Raw genomic sequence first — 18,845 nt, 5'->3', positions numbered from 1 at the left:
AGGGGCCTCGGTTGCCAGCGAGGGACAGGGGGACACGCTGGTTTTCCTTGACACCATCAACCATGCTGCAGTTGTGGGGAAAATGGCCTGTTTATCTAGAGGGAGCTGCTTTCTTTTGGAAACACACTGATCCCAATTCAGGCCTTCCTCAGTTCTGTGTCAGATGAGACCCTGCTCTTGAACTGGGTGGCAGGGGGTACTTGTATTTAACCTTTTCGAGTGGGGGCTGGGACCCCCTCCCTTACTCAGATGCTGTAACACGAGATGGATGCCACCCTAGCACTGGCCTGGAGGGGACCAGTGGCTTCAGAACTAATGCCCCTGGGGACCACAGTGGCCATGATGTAAAGGCCCTGCTTTACCACTTACGCTAGTTGCCCTAGCAATGGAGTGGGGAAGGGCTGCGGGCAGAACTGTGTTCTCTCATGGGGCTGGTGTTTATTTCTCAGAGCCATCCTCTGGCCTTGGGTCATCCACTAATGGTAATAGTTAACATTTGTTAACTACCTACTTTACCTACAGCATCTCATTTAGTGCCCACAACAATCCTATGAGGTTGTGCTATCCTCATTTTACAGCTAAGCAACTAAGGCCCAGAAAGCTTAAGTGCCTTACCCAAAGTCACACAGCTGGGAGAGATGTAACCCCAAGTCCACATCCACACGACACCAGAGCCCAATCCCCTAGTCACTGTGTTATTCTAGCTGCCTCACAGTGACAGACAGTATAGTTTGTGAGGGTTAGTTTTCTGTTAAGGAGGCCATAGGATGCCCAGATTAAACATTGTTTCTGGTGTGTCTGTGAGGGTTTTTCTGGATGGGATTATCAATTGGATCAGAAGTCCAAGATGAACACACAAGCATATTTGGTGTCTGGTGAGAGCCACTTCTTGGTTCAAAGATGGAGCCTTCTCCCTATATCCTTACATGGTGGAAGGGTGAGGAATGTTTCTGGGGTCCCTTTTATACGGGCACTATCACATTCAACCCTCATGACTTAATCATCTCCCAAAGGCCCCACCTCCTAATGCCATCACATGGGTGACTAAGTTTGAATGTACAAAATGTGGAGGGATGCAAGCATTCAGACTATAAAAATTATTGACAAATAGTTACATAAAAGGAGCAGATAAAAGCATGCTCAAATTTACTCAAGCTAAGTGAAATGCAGATAAAACTACCATAAGATACCATTTTTCACATAATTGGTTTGATACGACTGTAGGTAAGGCTGCAGAGAAAGAGTAACTCTCAACATTGATGGTAGCAGTGGAAGTTGGTATGAGCACTGTGAAGGGCAATTTGGCACTGTCTACCAAGTTAAAATGTTAAACCCAGTAATGCCACATCTAGAAATAGACCTTATAGACATATTTACACAAATATAAAATAACACATTTGCACAAGTGTAAAATAACATATGCACAAGGTTTGTGGCACTGGTGTTAATAATTGTTACGTATATGGAAATAAGCCCAATGTCCATCAATAGAGGACTAACTAAATGACTTGTGGTTTACAGAGAATGGTGAATCTGTGTGTTTCGACCTGGAAAAGTATTCAAGATGTGTTAGCTGAAAACAAGTCAGAACTGTAAGTATACTCTAAAATCTTCTTGTGTAAAAATAGGGCAGGAGAAATATGTTTGTATATTCTCACATATGCTAAGGAAATCCTGGAAGACGACACAAGAAATTGGTGGCAATGGTTACCTGAGGCAGGGATGAGATTGTATGAATGAGGACTAGAGGTGGGAGGGAGATGTTTGCTACATATATGTAAATGCATTAAATTTATAAACCATATGACCACATTAAATACTCAAAAATAAAATGAAAAAAGAAGTAAATAGAGAAGTCAGGCCGGGCACGGTGGCTCATGCCTACAATCCCAGCATTTAGGGAGGCCGAGATGGATGGAGCACCTAAGGTCAGGAGTTTGAGAACAGCCTGGCCAACATGACAAAACTCTGTCTCTACTAAAAATACAAAAATTAGCCCAGTGTGGTGGCGCTTGCCTGTAATCCCAGCTACTTGGGAGGCTGAGGCAGGATAACCACTTGAACCCAGGAGGCAGAGGTTGCAGCGAGCCGAGATCGCACCATTGCACTTCCGCCTGGGTGACAAGAGTGAAACTCTGTCTCAAAACAAAACAAAACAAAAAAGAAGTCAAAAAGAACAGAAGGCCCAGCCCAGCGTCATTCACACAAGCTGGTCATCACTGCTAGGCTCTGGTGGCAACCGAGTGAACGCAGCACTGCCCTTACCAGTGACAGGTGCTGAACCATGCCATATATAACTAACAGCGATATGTTAAGTTTGTGGAAAATAACATAATTAAAAATTTGGAGAACCCGAGGCAAGTTTTTGCAAGGGAAAAATCATAAGCTCATTAATTTTCACAAGTGATTAGAGTGTTAATTAAATATCTTGTTAATGAAATAAAGTTTATTTTTTGAAAGAAAATTGCCAAGAGGAAATAAGAAATAGTGTTAGTCTACCATTCCTCTTGGTGAACATACTCTCTGTGAGAATTTTTTTTTTTTTTTTACCCTCTTAGGATTCTTCTACATTCTGATGAGCTCCAAGTAAGTTTCCAGCTCTTTCTCCATATTTCAGACTCACAACAGTCTACTGGACATCTCTCCCCAGATATCTCTCAGGCCCCTCAAACTCGGTCTGTCTAAAGCTAAACTCAATATACATCTCCACAGCCTGCTCTCCATTACTTTAGGTGATACCACCATCTACCCAATTCCCTAATTAGGAACCTAGAGGGCATCCCATTTATTCTTCCTTCTTCCCTGTCTTCATCAATCACAAAATCCCAAAGATGTTACCTCCTTAGTATTCTTTTACATATTGATAAATTCCCTTCTTCCTTTTTTATCCTATTACCATCACCATCACCTCCATCCCTTTCCAACTTTCTCTCGTGCTATTATAAGAGCCTCCTAAGCGGCCTTCCTGTCCCCAGCCTGTCAAATCCATCCCTCCAATTCATCCCAAATGATCCTTAAAAAAAAAGTCTAATTTTGCCACCTCTCAATTGCAACCTCATAATGTCTCCTCGTTGTGCATAGGCCGAGGTCCAAGTTCCTTAGTGTGGACTGTAGGTGAGAGTGACCGTGCATCCCAGTATCCCCAGGACAGCTCCAGTTTATCGCTGTTGTCTTGAGGTCCCACTGCCTAGCATCCTCTCTCACTTCAAAGTATCCTGATCTGGACAGCAAATTATTTGGTCTCCCTAGTCCTAGGATCTTCCACAATTTGACCCTTGCCTGCCTCTCCAGCTTCATCTCCTAACATTTTGGGTTCCAGAATGCCAAATTGCGGATCACCCACCTCCATATACGCCATGGTTTCTAATCGTTGCACTTTTCCTCCGATTGTCTCCTCTGCCCGGAACGTGAGGGGACCTTCCCCTCCTTTACACTCTGCCTTGTTCACTTATACTGCATCTTGCCCTTTAAGAATCAGCTCAGCATCACTCTTCCAGAGAGTCTTCCAGACTGTTCTTTGGGTAGTTTTCCATCTCTATATGTCTGTCTTTAGCAAACTTGATATATTTGGCTGTGTCCCCACCCAAATCTCATCTTGAATCTGTAGCTCCCATAATTCCCACGTGTCATGGGAGGAACTGGATGGGGGATAATTGTATCATGAGGGAGAGGGCCTTTCCTGTGCTGTTCTCGTGATAGTGAATAAGTCCCATGAGGTCTGATGGTTTTATAAAGGGGAGTTCCTTTGCACATACTCTCTTGCCTGCTGCCATGTGAGATGTGCCTTCGCTTCTCCTTTGCCTTCCACCATGATTATGAGGCCTCCTGAGCCATGTGGAACTGTGAGTCCATTACACCTCTTTCCTTTATAAATTATCTAGTCTCAGGTATGTCTGTATTAGCTGTGTGAGAATAGACTAATACAAAACTCTACTCTCAAATTTAGTGAACTGCACTGTAATTATTGATCTGTGGATCTGCCTCCCCTCACTAGATTATAGATTTCTTGAAGGCAAGAACTTTGTCTCATGTATTTTTACACCCCCAGAACTTGAGAAGTTTCTAGATTCCTGGCATGGCAGGTCACAAGAGTGAAAGCACAATGGCAGAAACAAACTGGCTGCATTTGAGGAGCAGAAAGAAGGTCTGTGTGGCTGGAGCATAGTGAAGGGGAGAGTAGAATCCAGGACGAAGTCAGAGTGGGAGGCAGCAGCCAGACCACGTCAGGGCCTCAGAGCTTGGCGAGGCACCCTGACCACCCAGACCACCAAGCAGTGTGCTACAGAGAAGGGCACGTGGGATTTGAAGTCTGATGTACTTGAGTTAGACAATTGGCTTTCTTACTAGCTGGGTCACCATAGATAACTTTAAAAAATGTCTCCAAGCCTGTTTCCTTGTCTATAAAATGAAGATAATAAAATTATAAATTTTATTATAATATGACAAAATTATAAATTTTATATAATGAAATTTATATGATAAAACTGAAATGAGTCATAATGAGATAAAATATGTTAACCATCTAGCATAGTGCCTGGCAAATCCGAGCTGTTCATTAAATAAGAGATTTTATGACCATTTCTTAGCAGAAATAGACAGAAGGGAGCCTAGTTCTAGAAGCTCTGAGTCATACCTTCAGAAATTAGTGAGCTTTCTATGTCCTGAAAATGACTGAGAGGTGGCAGCAGACAGGAAACCCTAAGGTCAGTAAAGTGTTTCAAGTCTGCACAGTTCTGCAAAAGCAATTCTACATTGCAGAAGTCAGCATGCTTCAGGCACAGGCCACCTCATGCCCTGCCTGATCAGAAACGTGTCCCTCTCTTCTTCAATAATAAACTCACTATTCAAGTATAATTCTGATTTTTAGCATTTTTGAAGAATTTTACCCTATGGCCATGTTCTCTTGCCTGTTGCCATATGAGATGTGACTTTGCTTCTCCTTTGCCTTCCACCATGATTATGAGGTACACATCCTTTCTCTCTCATGAGATCCTCTTGAGAAAACCTCCACTGGTGCTTACCATCCTTCCCTGTGGGGAGACACCTCATCACCCACAAGTTACCTCTGAAAGCAAGAATTTCTTATGCCAGATATTGCTGAACTTCCAGGAGTCCCCATTGCACAGCTTTCATTCAGTCAGGCAGGAATGAGGCCAACACTGGTAGAACAAGGAACCAGTCAGCGGGAACAATGACCACAGCACTGGGCAGGACCCTGCAACCCCAATGCCCAAGTGATAGCCTTTAGTTGCTGGATTGTGAGGAGGTACTGGGGGACTTGCCAGGGTAGCTGGGGTGCTGAGAAAGCACTTGGGGGGCCATTTACCAACCAGACAACAGTTTAGCAGTCAGTTCAGACTCAGTGTGTGTCTGCTGCACACCAGGTGTGAACAGATAAGTTTGTTCATCTGCAGGAATTCTGTTGAGCAGTTATCATTGCTTCATTTCCCACATGCCCATGCCCTTTTCATCCAGAGTAAGCAAAATGAGCCTCTAAAGAAATATGTTGTGGTTGAAAGGTGTCCAGATGGAGAGGCAAGACCTCTGGTCCTGATCTGGGTTTTGCTTCTTACCACTTGTGCAACAGTAGGCAAGTTAACTTCCTCATCTGTAAAATAAGAGAGTCACGCTCACTTAGTACAAATGGCATGAAAAAGTCAAATATGAGAATACATATAAAGTGCCAACAGGAGGCCTAGCAGCTAAGTGCTCAAGACATTGCAGCTTTTATACCTAGCAGCTTGAGAGCAGATTTCCTTGGGCGCCATCAGCCCTCCAAAGGGAAGTGGAGCCATGGAAGCTACCCTCTGACTTGTGTTTGGGAGGATCTAGTGCCTGAAGTCAACTGCTGGGCGATCTCAGGGAGGGGTGATGAGACAGGGCAGCTACCAGAAGCTGTCTACAGCATCCTTCTTCACCCCACCCTCCCAGCCCCCAGGGGAGGCACCCACAAATTCCAGCTTCTGCAATCCATTTTGAAGAGTGATTGTAGAGCACCAAGCAGGGGTTTAAGAAGTGGGAGAGCAACGCTTGATGACTCACTATCCAAAGACCATGAGGCACCTGGGGGGGCAGCAGAGGGCTAGAAGGATTAGTGCCCACCTTGCTCCATCTTGATTTTCCTTGCCTCCCGCTCACCACTGTGTTTGGGCAGTTTAATGGGGTTGCCATGGGAACCTACATGGTGGAAAAAACATAATAAGCAGTCTGAAGACTTGGGTTTGCGAGTAGCCAAGGCAATCTTAAGCAAAAGGAACAAAACTGGAGCCATCATGCTACCCAACTTCAGACTATACTACAGGGCTACATTAAGCCAAACAGCATGGTACTGGTATAAACACAAACACATAGAACAATGAAACAGAAAAGAGAACACAGAAATAAGGCCACACACCTACAACTATTTGATCTTCAACAGATCTAACAAAAACAGGCAATGGGGAAAGGATTTTCTGTTCAAGAAATGGTGCTGGGATAACTGGCTGGCCATATGCAGAAGATTGAAATTGGACCCCTTCCTTATACCATACACAAAAATTAACTCAAGATAGATTAAAGACTTAAACGTAAAACCAAAAACTATAAAAATTCTGGAAGACAACCTAGGCAACACCTTTCTGGACTTGGGAACTGGCAAAGATTTCATGACAAAGATACCAAAAGCAATTGCAACAAAAGCAAAAACTATCAAATAGATGGGATATAATTAAACTGAAGAGCTTTTTTTTTTTTTTTTTTTTGAGACGGAGTTTCGCTCTTCCCAGGCTGGAGTGCAATGGTGTGATCTCGGCTCATGGCAACCTCCGCCTCCCAGGTTCAGGCAGTTCTCCTGCCTCAGCCTCCTGAGTAGCTGGGATTACAGGCATGTGCCACCATGCCCAGCTAATTTTTTGTATTTTTAGTAGAGATAGGGTTTTACCATGTTGACCGGGATGGTCTCGATCTCATGACCCCGTGATCCACCCGCCTCGGCCTCCCAAAGTGCTGGGATTACAGGCTTGAGCCACTGCGCCCAGCCAAACTGAAGAGCTTTTGCACAGCAAAGAAAACTATCAGTAGAGTGAACAGAATGGGAGAAAAATTTTGCAAACTATGCATCTGACAAAGGTCTAATATCCAGCATCTATAAGGAACTTAAACAAATTTACAAGAGAAAAACCAGATAACCCCATTAAAGTGTAGGCAAAGAGCATGAACAGACACTTCTCAAAAGAAGACACCATGTGGCCAACAATCATATGAAAAAAGCTCAACATCACTGATCATTAGAGAAATGCAAATCAAAACCGTAATAAGATACCAACTCACAACAGTCAGAATGGCTATTATTAAAAAGTCAAATAATAACTGGTGAGGTTGCAAAGAAAAAAGAATGCTTACACACTATTGTTGGGATGTAAATTATTTCAACCATCGTGGAAGACAATGTGGTGACTCCTCAAAGACCTAAAAACAGAAACACCATTCAACCCAGCAGTCCTATTACTGATATATAACCAAAGGAATAGAAATCATCCTATTATAAAGACACGTGTTTATTGCAGCACTATTGACAATAGCAAAGACATGGAATCAACCTAAATGCCCATTCATGGTGGACTGGATAAAGAAAATGTGGTCCATATACACCATGGAATACTATGCAGCCATAAAGAACAAGATCATGTCATTTGCAAGAACATGCATGGAGCTGGAGGCCATTATCCTTCGCAAACAAACTCAGGAACAGAAAAACAAATATCGTATGTTCTCACTTATAAGTGGGAGCTAAATGATGAGAACACATGGGGAATGACATACACTGGGGTCTATTGGAGGGTGAAGGGTAGGAGGAGAAAGGGGATCAGAAAAAGTAACTAATGGGTACTAGGCTTAATACCTGAGTGATAAAATAATCTGTACCACAAACCGCCATAACATGAGTTTACCTATATAACAAACTGCACATGTACCACTAAACTTAAAAGTTAAATTTAAAAAAAAAAATGCTTGGGTTTGAATACTGGCTCTGCTGTTTTCTGTCCATATGACCTTGGCCATGCTATTTATGCCGATTTTCCTCCCTTGACAACCTTCACTTCCTGAAAAGTAGAGATCCTGCCTACCTTGTAGAGTTGTGAGCTTTGCAAAATATGTACATGAAAGCAATTTGTAGAACGCACTCTCAAAATATCACATTTCAATATTTTCTAATGTGGTTGTATTTGCTTAATGTAACCTGAATTTCTCTAGACTACCAGCCAGTGAGGTACCATTAGCAGCTGCTATTCGTATTTCACTGGCTGCTGCTACCTTGCAGCTCAAGCTGGGCCTTGGTGTCTGTAAAGAACCCCTTAAGGACTTCTCATACTCCCTGGGGACATCCAGCAGACACCTCACACAATCTGACTTCATGGGTACAACTTCCGCACTTCATTCTGTACCTACATTCTCCTGAGCATGCTTCATTCCTCTCCTGCTCTGGGGTTTCTCCTGTGGGCATGCTGCTAATGCCCAAAGACCTCCTGGGTGCCAGGGCAGTGCCATGCCCTCCTCCACCCCTACCCCATATCACCTACTGTGTCCTTGGAGCCAACAGAGTCCTGCTTAGAAACAGCTCCTGTAGCTCTTCTCTTCCCAGAGCACCCATCCCTGGGTAAGACAGGGCACAGATGTCCATCTGCCCTGCTCATCACTTCTCTCTCTGCATCAGGGCCTTCAGCACAAACCTTCCTTCTCATCAAGCCAAAATAAAAAAAACCTTAGGCAAGTGAATTTCACAAAAATTAACTCTTCCATGGACTGTCCGCAAGTTACCCAGACATGCTCAGAGAAATTTGGATCTCATTTTGGATTGAAGATGGTATGCATGCTACAATAATATTTATTATAAGTCATCTTTTTTTTTGTTATTGCAAGAAGCAACACCCCTGTCTGTGGTTTTTGAATTTGGTTCATGTGGTCCTGGTGGTGGGCTCACCATACCCCATTCCCCTGATGCGATCAAAGAGGCAGCTCTTCCAGGTACCTCTGAAGAGAACCCAGGCCTCAGGGCCTGTGACAGATAAGCTGTGGCTCCAGTTGTGATGGGAAGGGACATTCATGTCAGAATACTCACCACAAGAGAATTGTAACTGAAATCAAAGGGACTAAGATAAAGACTCCAAAGAAGCATGGTTATCAGGACAGTTTTGTGTAGGTCGTGATTTCTTTTTTTGACACAGGGTCTCGCTCTGTCACTCAGGCTGGAGTGCCGTAGAGTGAACAAAACTCACTGCAGCCTCGATCTCCTTGACTCAAGTGATCCTCCCGCCTCAGCCTCCTGAGTAGCTGAGACCACAGGCATGCGCCACCACACTCGGCTAATTTTTAAAAATATTTTGTTGAGATGGAGTCTAACCATGTTGCCCAGGCTGGTCTCAAACTCCTGGACTCAAATGATCCTCTCACCTCAGCCTCCCAAAGTGCTCAGATTACAGGCATGAGCCACTGTGCCTGGCAGGTTATGGTTTCTTAAACCACAGGCCAGATCCCATTAGTGTGCAAAATAATTTTAGTGGATTGGGACCAGCAGTTAAAAGATTAAATAGGATAGCATATAAATATTAAAGTGCATTACCCATAATAAGGTGTTAATAAGATGGCTAATTGTTTCAATACATTTTTATTTCTGTTATGTCATACATAGAGACTAAACTACATAAAATTGCTATTTGGTTAGTTTTTTAAAAAAAAGAAGTCAAGTGTCTGCAGTTTCATTTGGTTTACCTTAATAGGGTATTTGTGTATTTGGCCATAATGTGAAACATGTCTTTCTATGAATCACAATTTTTCTAAAATGTGAAAAAGACTGTTGGATTTGGAGTCAAAATTTGCATTTCAATTCAGGAGAGCTCCTTCCTACTGTGTACTCCTCCAGCCACATTTCCTGCGTGTGAACGATGGGGATGATCTGCCTACTTGAGCTGACCGATGTTGAGAGGTATAGGAGAGAGCACATGTGCTGGCACATAGTAGGTACTGCCCTGGATAAGCACCGTTTAGATCTGGGAGAATGGTAGGTACAAAGCGTGTGTTTGTCAGCGATCTTCAGCTGCAAATGATAAACCCAAAGCAGAGGAGCTAAAGCGAAAAATAGAAGTTCGAGTCGGGTGGCCTCGGCATGACAGGATGCAGGGACTCAGATGAGGTCACCAGGTCTCTGTCTCTCCCTCCACCCCTCAGCTCTCCTTTAAGAGTGGTGTCTCCTGGCCTGGTGCAGTGGCTCACACCTGTAATCCAGCACTTTGGGAGGCTGAGGCGGGTGGATCATCTGAGGCCAAGTGTTCGAGACCAGCCTGGCCAACATGGTGAAACCCCATTTCCACTAAAAAATACAAAAATTAGCCAGGCATTGTGGTGCACGCCTGTAGTCCCAGCTACTAAGGAGGCTGAGGGCTGAGGTGGGAGGATCTCTTCAACCTGAGAGGCAGAGGTTGCCGAGGGTCAAGATCACACCACTGCACTCCAGCCTGGGCAACAGTGAGACTCCATATCAAAAAAAAAAAAGGTGTCTTCTTACACTGCAGGAGGAGAGAGGAGCATTGCTGCCCACAGTTTGAGTCTATATCATATCACCCCAATAATGATTCACAGGTGCTCCCAGGGGAAGACTCTGAACCAGATTGGTCCATGTGCTTTCCCATGAGCATGCCTCTACAACAGGGAGATGGAAGGCACTGCCTGGGTGCTTCGCCCTGCCTGTGGCCAAACAGTGAAATGTTGCAGTTGAAGGTCCTAGCAGAGGGCGGGAAGAAGTTCTCAGAGAAAGAGCAAGTTGTTATGACCAGAAGTAGGGAAAGGGAAGGAATCCTACACAGACCAAAGCAGCCGACATCCACCACAAGATGAGTAAGAGGATCGAAGATGCTGGTGGAGGGAGTCTGACACACTATTTCTGACTATGGATGTCTAAACTGTCTATCCACACAGTGCATAGAGCAGGAAGGGTGAGCAAAGTGAAACAGATAACTCATAGGGTGGCTCATATGCTCTCGTGTGATTCTCTGGTCACAGCAGTATGGACCTCAAGGCTGAAATAGGACAAACTGATAATAGGAGCTAGTCGCAAGAACATATCCATTACCAAAAGATCAGAGAAGAGATGGGAACCAAGAAGGTTTGGAGCTGCCTGGAAATTGACAGTGCTCCTGAGAGTAGCATCATGAAAAGGGGATAAACCCAAGAGACGAAAAGGCATGGCAGTCCCTAGTCAGACAGAGAAAACGGGGAGGCGTTTCTGATACAGATCATAAAACTGGCCCAACCAGGAATGCAGTAAGATGGAAACTCATGCTACTCAGATCTGCTGGAAATGTCATTTGGCTAAAAGCAGAGCATCTAACATGTTCATAATTTGCCTTGCTATTATATCTTCCAAGGAGTAAAAGAAGTTGAGGATAAAACTTTTCTAGACCAAATTCCAACTAATAAAGAAGCTAAGACGGTGGTGTACTGGGAGGAGAGGGACAGGTGAAAAGAAACTTTAGGAAGAAATTTCCTGGTAATCTTGTGGTTAGTTCACAAAGACAGGGGAAAAAAGCTAGACAGAGTCAAAGATATACCCTGAACCAGCAACAGCAGATGTCAGAGCATTTGCAAAAAAAAATAGAAGCAACTTCATGGCTAGGAGAGGCTGGAGAGAATTGGCAAGCTCCCAAAAATACAATTCTGTTGGTGCAAGTAGAAAAGGTCCTCCCGAGCAGAAAAATGGTGGGGCCTTAAGGCAGAAAGAGTGGAGAGGTCACATAAATGACTGGCTAGTTTTCTTTTTACAGCAGAACCAAGTGTTTTCTTAAAATCCCTCTTATCTTGTTAGTTCCCCAAGTATTTGGCTAAAACCAGTGACAGTACTGATAGCTTAATCTCTCTCTCTCTCTCTCTCTATATATATATATGTCACACACACACACACACACACACACACGCGCAGGTTCTCTAACAACTGTATTATCTGTTTCTCTAACTTCTCTTTCAATTCTATTGACAGGCAACTTGGGCAGTCACTAATTTTGTCATCTTAAGGCTACCATTCAACATATTCATACTAAAAATATATACGCTATCTGAAATTCAGATTTAACTGAACATCAACATCTGTTGTTTCTGTTTTTGTTTATGGAGTTTTGTATGTGGGTGCACTAAATCCGACCCCATCCTCGCCTGCAGACCCTGGCTATGGGAGGCTAGGACAATGGAGAGGACACAGCAGTGGGTGTGGCAGGGGGTGAGGAGCCATCTCCAGGTCCTGAGGATCTCAGGACTCCAAGAAGTGGGTGGCTATAGCTCCCCGCTTTGCTGCAGCCCCTTCATTTCTCCCAGCAGGTCATCTCTCACGCTCTGAGCCCAGTCACCTGTGGGAGAGGAGGAACTTCTTTCTCAAAGCTGCTCTTTTAGCTACACAACTCCTAGTAGACTGTCTTATTTTCTTGTTCACAAACAGATGAAAGCCATGCGCCTTTGCTCAGCTCACAGAGCAGGGTAAGTTGCTTCCATCCCCTGCCTTGGAGCATTTTCTTTCTGGGACCTCCCGCCTCTCCCATTATTAGAGCCTCTCAGAATTCTCCAAGCCAGGCCCTTCTTTTCCAGGTGGCAAGAGGGTACCACCTCCACCCAACTCTGCCTTCTGTTCCTCCAGCTACTTCACACGGAGCCCCTGTCCCCTTCTTTTAGGCTTTTCTTGAAGCCCTTCAATGGTTATTGTAGCTTCCCTTTCAGCACATTCCAATTTGCTGGAGTTTTTGGGAAATAAACTGTACGTTACTGGACCCAGTGTTCCAGGCAAGGCCTTTGGGGAGGAGGCCTCCGTGCCTACACAGACAGGTCTACCATTGACAGTGATGGGGCTTCAGAGAAGGCAAAACGCTACTCCCCGGCCCTTGTTTTTTGGCCTCCTCACCTGTATAACTCCTCCTTTCACCAAGTATCTATGGACTGGAGTTGTTTTATGTAAATACTCTCTGTTCCCCCTCTTCCAATCAAATTCCTTTGAGTTGATGGGTACAGCTAGCTGGTTTTTTGGGGGGGCATCTATGGAATTCATATATGCAGGTTCCAAATTTTATGAACTGTTTTCTATTTCCTATTCAGACCTAAATTAAAAAGGATTGATTCCACGAAAAATCAAGAAAATTTTATTACATACGTATTTAATAAAATTGAGAAAGTCGTTTACTCTTAGGAAAGCATTTTGTGTGTCTGGAAGAAATATCTTGATGATGATAAGTGAGGTCAGTTGGAATAAGGGTGGGTTTCGAAGGCCCATCCAAATATCAGATGATTGTCACTCTATTGCCTTTTAAGAAAGGTAAGTGGATCTAGGTGGACAGACCTTATCTGTTTTCCTTTGTCTCAGGATGAACGTAAGTAAGTGTGAGAAACTAGGAGCTCCTTCTTATAAGAGTAGTTAAAAAATATGATGGGGTGGAGGTGGTATCTAGGAAGAAGGAAAGAAGAAGCAGGGGAAAAACTCCTCCAGCCACACGGAGGCTTCTGATTTAATATACACCAGAAGTGGTTAAGAGACGTATTTACTGAAGTTGTTTGCATAGGATATACCATGTAAAAATCTTTCTTACATCTTCCATGTGGGATCGTCAGTATAAGTCTGTATTACTCTCAGTGCTTTGGAATGAACTAATTCTTCTTAGGAGACACAAAGAAATGCTGAATTCTGCAAAATGGATTCTACAGGGAGCAAAGAAAATAGGCCAGAGCAGGAGGAATAAGGGAAAGTCAGCATGTGGATTACACCTATAAACTGCAATCCATGTGAGGTTGAGAAATTGTATGCAGCTGTTAAAAATTGCATTTTTGGAGAATTTTTAACAATATGAGAAACGATTTATGCAAAATAAACTTAAATAACATGGTTTAAATTGTACATATTCTATGATCCTAATTATGTAAAAATTAGAGAAATGACTAGAAAGAAATGTACAAGAATGTTCACAGTGATTGACTCAAGATGATGGAATTACGATTACTTTTTTCTAATGCTTTATGCTCTTATGTACTTTCCAAGCTCTATATGATGAACATATATTACTTGAAAATCAGGCTTCTCAAAAATCCCATTTGATCTATAGAAACATTTGGTCCCATTTTCACTTTCGTGTCTCTAATGAAATCTGAGGGAACCACAGTCGCCCGGGAGAAAGAAAGGGTGAGACAGAAGTTGAGAAACCCTAATTCTGCTGGAGCTGCTGATTCTAAGGTGCAAATAGGCTGTCTAAGAATATAAGACAGAGAGGGTACTGCCCTCAGATAACCAGGGCTGGCTGTGCACCTGTCGGGCCCACTGCAGAGAGTGGTTGGAAACTCACACGGATAGTGATTACTGGTAACCAGTAGATGCAGAGGAAGACCATGGATGGTGCTTATGGGTCTTGGCAGTGACTCTTTTTTCCCCTTTTGAATAAGTAGTTTTATTTTGTATAATGTCAACTTTTATTTTAGATTCGGTGGCATTTCTGCAGGTTTGTTACACAGTCATATTGTGTGATGCTCAGGTTTGAGGTATAATTGATCCTGTCACCCAGCTAATGAGTACAGTACCCAAGAGTGAGTTTGTTTTGTTTGTTTTGTTTTTGTTTTGAGTCAGAGTCTCACTCTGTCGCCCAGGCTGGAGTGCAGTGGCACGATCTCAGCTCACAGCAACCTCCGCCTCCCAGGTTCAAGCGATTCTCCTGCCTCAGCCTCCCAAGTAGCTGGGATTACAGATGCATGCCACCACACCTGGTTGATTTTTGTATCTTTAGTAGAGACGGCGTTTCACAATGTTGGCCAGGCTGGTCTCGAACTCCTGACCTCAGGTGCTCTGCCTGTCTTGGCCTCCCAAAGTGCTGGGATTACAGGCATGAGCCGCCACTCGCTGCCAAGAGTTAGTTTTTTAGCCCTTACCCTCTCCCTCTCATCCCCCTCTAGTAGTCCCTAGAGTCTGTTGTTCCCATCTTTACATCCATATATACTCAATGTTTAGCTCCCGCTTACAGGTGATAATATGCAGTATTTGGTTTTTTGTTCCTGGGTTAATTTACCTAGGATAATATTAGGCCTCCAGCTGCAACCATGTTGCTTCAAAGGACATGATTTGGTTCTTTTTCATGGCTGCATAATATTCCACGGTGTATACAGACTTCATTTTCTTTATTCAGTTCACCATTCATGGGCATGTAGGTGGATTTCACATCTTTGCGATTGTGAATAGTGCTGTGATGAATATATGCATTTATGTATCTTTTTGGTAGAATGATTTGTCTTCTTCTGGATATACACCCAGTAATGAGATTGCTGTGTTGAATTGTAGTTCTGTTTTCAGATCTTTGAGAAATCTTCAAACTCTTTTCTACAGTGGCTGAACTAATTTACATTTCCACCAATAATGAATAACCATTCCCTTTTCTCTGAAGCTTTGCCAGCATCTTTTATTTTTTGACTTTTGAATAATAGACATTCTGACTGGTGTGAGATGGTATCTCATTGTGGTTTTGATTTGCATTTCTCTGATGATTAATAATGTGGAACATTTTTTCATGTTTTTGGCCACCTATATGTCTTCTTTTGAGAAGTGTCTATTCATGTCCTTTGCCCACTTTTTAATGGGATTGTTTTTGCTTGTTCAATTGTTTAAGTTCCTTATAGATTCTGGATATTAGACCTTTATTGGATGCATAGTTTGCAAACATTTTCTCCCATTCTGTAGTTGTCCATTTACTCTGTTGATAGTTTCTTTTGCTGTGTGGAAGCTCTTTAGTTTAACTAGGTCACACTTGTCAATTTTTGTTTCTGTTATAATAGCTCCTGAGAACTCAGTCATAAATTCTTCCCCAAGGCCTATGTCCAAAATGCTATTTCCTAAGTTTTCTTCTAATATTCTTATAGTTTGAAGTCATACATTTAAATCTTTAATCCATCTTGAGTTAATTTTCATATAAAGTATAAGGAAGGGGTTCAGTTTCAATCTTCTGCATATGCCTAGCTAGTTATCCCAGCATTATTTATTAATAGGGAGATCTTTCAGCGTTGCTTATTTTTCTCGACTTTGTCAAAGATCAGATGGCTGTGGGTGCGCAGCTTTATTTCTGGATTCTCTATTCTGTTCCATTGGTCTATGGGTCTGTTTTTGTACCAGTACCATGCTGTTTTGGTTACTGTGGTCTTGTAGTATAGTTCAAAGTTTGATAATGTAATACTTCCCACTTTGTTCTTTTTGCTTAGGATTGCTTTGGCTATTTGGGCTCTTTTTTGGTTCCATATAAATTTTAGAATAGTATTTTCTTGTTCTGTAAAAAATGACATTGGTAGTTTGATGGGAATAGTATTGGATCTGTAGATTGCTTTGGGCAGTATGGCCATTTTAACAATATTGATTCTTCCAGCTTATGAGCATGGAATATTTTCCATCTGTTGGTATTATTTATGATTTCTTTCAGCTCTGTAGTTCTCCTTGTAGAAATATTTCACCTCCTTGGTTGGATATATTTCTAGGTCTTTTTTTCTTTTTATACTTTTTGTAAATGAGAATGTGTTCTTGATTTGGCTCACAGCTTGAATGTTACTTGTGTATAGAAATGCTACTGATTTGTAGGCCGGGCGCGGTGGCTCAAGCCTGTAATCCCAGCACTTTGGGAGGCCGAGGCGGGTGGATCACGAGGTCAAGAGATCCAGACCATCCTGGTCAACATTGTGAAACCCCGTCTCTACTAATGCAAAAAAATTAGCTGGGCATGGTGGCGTGTGCCTGTAATCCCAGCTACTCAGGAGGCTGAGGCAGGAGAATTGCCTGAACCTGGGAGGCGGAGGTTGCGGTGAGCCGAGATCGCGCCATTGCACTCCAGCCTGGGTAACGAGAGCGAAACTCCGTCTCAAAAAAAAAAAAAAAAAAAGAAATGCTACTAATTTGTGTTTCTTTTTTTAATCCCCCAGAACATTCCTGAAAATGCTACTAATTTTCTGTACATTTATGTTGTATTCTGAAATTTTACTGAAGTAATTTGTTAGTTCTACAAACCTTTAGGTGGAATATTTAGGGTTTTCTAGGTATAGAATTATATCATCAGTGAAGAGAGATAATTCAACAACTTCTTTTCCTATTTGTATGCTTTTATTTCTTTCTCTTGCCTGATTGTTCTGGCTATGATGTCCAGTACTATGTTAAATAAGAGTGGTGAGAATGAGCATCCTTGTCTTGTTCCTGTTCTTAAGAGGAATGCTTCCAGCTTTTTCCCGTTCAGTATGGCATTGGCTGTGGGTTTGTCATAGATAGCTCTTATTATTTTGAAGTTATTTCCTTCGATGCCTAGTTTGTTAAGTTTATTTCTGGGTATCATAAAGGAATTTTGGATTTTATAAAAAACTTTTCCCACAGCTACTGAGATGATCATATGGTTTTTTAAAATTCTATTTATGTGGTAAATCATATTTATTGATTTGCATAAGTTGAACCAACCTTGCATCCCATGAATAAAGCCTATTTAACCACGGTAAATTGAGTTTTTGATGTGTTGCTAGATTGTCTGCTAGTATTTTGTTGAATATTTTTGCATCTATATTCATCAGGACTATTGGCCTGTAGTTTTCTCTTCTCATTGTGTCTTTGATATTGGTAGTGACTCTTGATAGAGACTTGCGAAAGTTTGTCCCAGCCAAGTTCAGAACAGGGATCCAGGGAGACAGCTCAAGACAGGGGAACAGAGGCTAAAACCTAAAAATATAGTCAAAAGAAACATTGGAGGATATGAGAAGGTTGTGGTTTGGAGGTTATGTGGATGTTCACGACTCATTCCCTTTCTTTAATAATGTATTCATATATCTATCCATTCCTTCATTCATCCAACAAACATTTATTGGGCTTTCCAAGCTAGGTACTAGAGATACAAAGCAAATAAAAGATTGTCCACAACTTATTGGATTTATGCCACGTCCTTTCACTTTGGTGGTACAAAGGTCATGAGTACACTAAGGATTTTTATGGTCTTGACGAGTTCGTGGATAAAGCATGTCAGTGACTCCAGTGTAGGGGGACTGGGAAAGGGTTTGCATCCATCACTGTCCTTTAGATCATTCACATCTTGTCCTGCTGCTTCCTGACACACAGAATTAGAGAAAGCAAGCATTAAGGAATGTCAAAGCCAGCAAGGGCCACAAAAGTTTTTCCCAACCTGATCCTGAATTGCATTTCCTCAGAATTGTGTGCTGATATCAGTACGGATCTGCCCAGGATTAGGTCCAGGAAACACAATTTAATGAAAATCAATGAATGATCCCTGGCATGTATATGTCAAGCTTTAAAGGTAACAGTCTTTAAGTCTATTATATCACGTAGTCCTAACATGACAACAACAAGCTAGTCAGGGATTGTCATTCCTGTATTACAGATGAGAAAACAGGCTTGGAGAATTTAAGTCCTCTACCCATCACAAGTAAGTAACAAACTGAACTGGAAGATCAGCCCTCCAAGGGAAATGACAAGCCCATGACATGTTCAGAATGCAGGGTATGGATGTAGACGAACACATAGGTGTTGTAGGTAGGATGAGGCTGAGTGTATTAGTTTCCTATGGCTGCTGTAACAAATTACAACAAACCTAGTGCCCTAAAAACAGAAGTTTATTGTCTCATCGTTGTGGAGACCAGAAGTCCAAAATCAGTATTGCTGGGTGGAAATCAAAGTGTCCACAGGGTCACAATCCCGCTGGAGGTTATAGGGGAGCATTTTTTCCTTGCCCCTTCCGGCTTCTGGTGGCTGCTGGCATTCCTTGGCTTATGCCTACATCACTCATTCCAGCCTTCAAGGCCAGTGTCTTCAAATGGCCTTCTCCTCTGTG

The sequence above is a fragment of the Aotus nancymaae genome, unplaced genomic scaffold (assembly GCF_030222135.1).
Source record: "Aotus nancymaae isolate 86718 unplaced genomic scaffold, 86718_ANA_hifiasm-v0.15.2.pri h1tg000067l, whole genome shotgun sequence".
Taxonomy (NCBI): Eukaryota; Metazoa; Chordata; class Mammalia; order Primates; family Aotidae; genus Aotus; species Aotus nancymaae.
Note: the sequence above shows the minus strand (reverse complement) of the source record.